Below are 4,702 nucleotides of genomic sequence, written 5' to 3'. Positions count from 1 at the left end.
TAAGTAACATTAGAAATAATTGGAACTTATTAATGATGAATACATTTGTGGATCATGGGGTCTGGCATTGCTAAACCAGGGATCAGAACCAGGGATTCTGAGTGTTTCCCTGTGGCCACAACAGGGAAACACTCAGAATTTGTAAAAAAAAATTCTGCTTTCCTGAATTTTGCTTTATTTTACTTTTAAGTGACAGATATTCATTCAGCATGATATGTCCAAGTATGCATACAGTATGGACTGATCAAATACAGCCTCCACTTATTCACCCTCAAACACGTCCCACAAACATATTTTTCATTAAATTGGACTTTAAAAATATTCTACATATGAAAAAAAGGTAGAGTGCTTGTCTTTCAGTGTCTGGCCTAGAAAAACATTCTAGTGCATCAAATGACATGAGTCCATGCTTCTCTATAATTAACTAATGCTATATTGTGAACATCTGCTTCTCTATAATTAACTAATGCTATATTGTGAACATCTGCTTCTCTATAATTAACTAATGCTATATTGTGAACATCTGCTTCTCTATAATTAACTAATGCTATATTGTGAACATCTGCTTCTCTATAATTAACTAATGCTATATTGTGAACATCTGCTTCTCTATAATTAACTAATGCTATATTGTGAACATCTGCTTCTCTATAATTAACTAATGCTATATTGTGAACATCTGCTTCTCTATAATTAACTAATGCTATATTGTGAACATCTGCTTCTCTATAATTAACTAATACTATATTGTGAACATCTGCTTCTCTATAATTAACTAATACTATATTGTGAACATCTGCTTCTCTATAATTAACTAATACTATATTGTGAACATCTGCTTCTCTATAATTAACTAATACTATATTGTGAACATCTGCTTCTCTATAATTAACTAATACTATATTGTGAACATCTGCTTCTCTATAATTAACTAATACTATATTGTGAACATCTGCTTCTCTATAATTAACTAATACTATATTGTGAACATCTGCTTCTCTATAATTAACTAATACTATATTGTGAACATCTGCTTCTCTATAATTAACTAATACTATATTGTGAACATCTGCTTCTCTATAATTAACTAATACTATATTGTGAACATCTGCTTCTCTATAATTAACTAATACTATATTGTGAATATCTGCTATACTGTCTTCATTCATCCATTCTATCATGGGCACTTGGGTTGATCCTTCACTGTTGGGAATAGTGCAAAAATGAACATGGAGAGTCAGTTGTCTCCAGAGTCTGTTGATTTCATTTCCTGTTACTATAGTTTATATCTGAGTATGATACTATATCTTATCTTTTCTTGATGTTATCACTGGGGAGGATGAATAAAGAGTTCCTGGATCTATCTGTGTCATTCCTTACTCTTCTATATTAATCTAAAATATTAAAAAATAGGTAAAATTGTAAACAAAAAGTTATCAAAATCATCTTTTTTTTTGCTCATATTTGGATTTGATCTTAAGATGTCATGCCTGGTAGGCAGTCATTCTACCACCTGACTCATGCTTCCAGTCAAGAGACCTCTATTTTAATCAGTACAAATTTTGATGTGTCTCTTTTCTTTTCAACTCATAATTACTTCTCCAACATAATTTTGTAATGTCCTAAATCAAACTTTGCTTATAATTATGCCAACATACTCTGTCTTAATAAAAAGTGGTAAAGAAAAAATGAAGTCCTGCTAACAATTGCTGTGCCTTTATGCAATTGTGAACCCAGTGGTACCATACCTCTGGCACAGATGGTATATCAGACATGTGAAAAAACTTGTATGTCTGAAGCGGAATTGGAAAATAACAAGCATTGGCACCTGACCTCCTATCCTTTGACTCTTTCTAGTATGGAGAAGATGAGGGATTCACTAGTAGAGGCCACACATCATGAAGAATGGGGAACAAGTGATAGAACAATGATACCTCATCCACAGGAAGAGTCAGAGACAGAGCAAAATACTGAGCTCACTGCAAGCTTTTTCAAGGCATATTCCCAATTATCTAACCTCTTACTAAATTCTGTCTCTTTATGTATCCACCATTTTCCAACAGCACCATGCTGGGGAACCAAGGTTTTAACCCATGGGTCTTTGGAGGACATTTTGGACACACGCATTTGCACTGGCTCTGGATGGTACTTCTGCAGCTTCCCTCTGTTCAGTGACAATCTGATGGTTTGGTGATGTGCCTGTGGTCACACCATGCTGAATCTCTACATCTCTAGGTAGAGGAGGTAAGAGGTGAAGGGGACCTTGGAAGATTTATCAGAAATATGGTGCCTCTCATGAAGTTTCATTATGTCATTTCCATGTATATTTGTATTATATCCCAAATTGCTTTGTGTTCTCCATTTTTCTGTTTTCTACCATAGTCCACTTCTTATGGAAACACAACAGGTTGAAAATTCTATATGCATTCTTGTATAGAATGTACATCAATCATTTTCATCTGAATGACAAAAAACAGCTAATCTGATTAGAAAATAGGAAGCAAGACAGACTTAGAAAGACAATAATTATATTTCCTCTCCTATGTAGAACTTAAAAATGAATCAAAAGTGATAGGGGGAATATTATGGAATATGAATGGGAATAGTGGGAGGAAGGAGCTCTAGTAATGCTTAGTGAGTATTAGGAGCATAAATACGATCAACATACCTCATATGCATGAGTGAAAATGTCATGATGAAGTCCACCATTTCTACAATTAATATACATTAATAAAAATGCAGAAACACCTAGGAAATAATCAGAAATGTCATTAACAAAGAGAACACATATAAATGGCCAGATGATATATGAAAAATTCCAACATCACTAATCATGAAGGAGATTCAAAACAAAACCATATGTGAAACCACTTTGCCTCAATCAGTGTGATAATTATCAAATACAATTTGAAATATACCAGGGGACAGGGGTTGTAGCTCAGGGGCAGAATGTTTCCCTATAATCCATGGGACCTTGGGTTAAATCCATAGCACTGTAGGAAAAAAATGTTGGTGAGGATGAGGAGCAAGGTAATCTCCAATACAAGATTAGTTAAATGTGAATTAATTTAGCCATTATGGAGAACAATATGGAGGTTCCTCAAAACAAAGAAAAAACCCAGTATACAACCAACCAACCAACCAAAGATTGCCCATCTGAGCAATGCCATTATTCAGTATAAATCAAAAAGAAGAAAACTCAGATTGTAATGACATATATTGCCTCCCATTTTATTTCAGGACTATTCACAATAGCAAGGTATGGAATCGACCTGAGTGTCCATGTAAGAGTAAATGTATAAGGAAGTGCAGTACATGTAAACAATGGCATACTATACATCCCTAGAAAATGATAAAATCCAGTAATTGCAACAATATGAAGGAAACTAAGTTAATATGAAGGAAAAGAAAGAGAAATACCAATGTCATTACTCACATGTGGAAGTTAAATTAATTGATATCACATAAGCTGAGAATAGAATTGTGGAAACCAGTGGTTGGGAGGTGTTGGAAAGGTGGAGAATAGAGGAAGTATTGTGATAAGCCACAAAACAGTTATATAGGACAGTCTATGGTCTAATAGGGTGACTTTTATTAATAATAATTGGTGTGTATCTTAAAATAGCTAGAAGAAGTATTTGAATGTTATCAACACAAATAAAGTCACTTTCAGGCTGGAAGAAGATTTATCAAGCCAATAGCCTCCCAAAACAGACAAGAGTAGCAATACTTATCTCTGACAAAGTAGACTTCAAACCTACATTGATCAAATGAGATAAAGAAGGACATTCCACACTAATAAAAGGGGATATAGACTAAAAGGAAATAACAATTATCAACCTATATGCACCCAAGGTCAACACACCCAAATTCATCAAACATACCCTGAAAGACCTAAAAGCATATATTAACTCCAACACAGTGGTTGTGGGAGACTTTAACACCCCATTATCATCAATAGATAGGTCATCCAAACAAAAAATCAGTAAAGAAATCCAAGATATAAAATATACAATAGGTCAAATGGACCTACTTGATGTCTACAGAACATTTCATCCAACTTCTACACAATATACATTCTTCTCAGCAGCCCATGGAACCTTCTCTAAAATAGATCTATCCTAGGGCACAAAGCAAGCCTCAGCAAATATAAGAAAACAGAAATTATACCATGCATACTATCTGATCACAATGGAATAAAGCTAGAACTCAACAACAAAAGTAAAGACAAAAAACATACAAACAGCTGGAAACTGAATAACTCATTACTTAATGAACAATGGGTCATTGATGAAATAAAAGAGGAAATTAAAAAGTTTCTGGAAGTCAATGAAATTGAAAACACAACCTACTGGAACCTATGGGACACAGCTAAGGCAGTCCTGAGAGGAAAGTTTATAGCCATGAGTGCACATATTAAAAATACTGAAAGATCCCAAATCAATGACCTAATGATACATCTCAAACTCCTAGAAAAACAAGAACAAGCAAATCCCAAAACAAATAGAAGGAGAGAAATAATAAAAATAAGAGCTGAAATCAATGAAATAGAAACCAAAGAAACCATACAAAGAATTAATGAAACAAAAACTTGGTTCTTTGAAAAAATAAACAAGATCGACAGACCCCTGGCAAACCTGACTAAAATGAGGAGAGAAAAAACCCAAATTAGTAGAATCAGGAATGCAAAAGGGGAGATAAC

Source organism: Castor canadensis, chromosome 14, assembly GCF_047511655.1.
Source record: "Castor canadensis chromosome 14, mCasCan1.hap1v2, whole genome shotgun sequence".
Classification (NCBI taxonomy): Eukaryota; Metazoa; Chordata; class Mammalia; order Rodentia; family Castoridae; genus Castor; species Castor canadensis.
Note: the sequence above shows the minus strand (reverse complement) of the source record.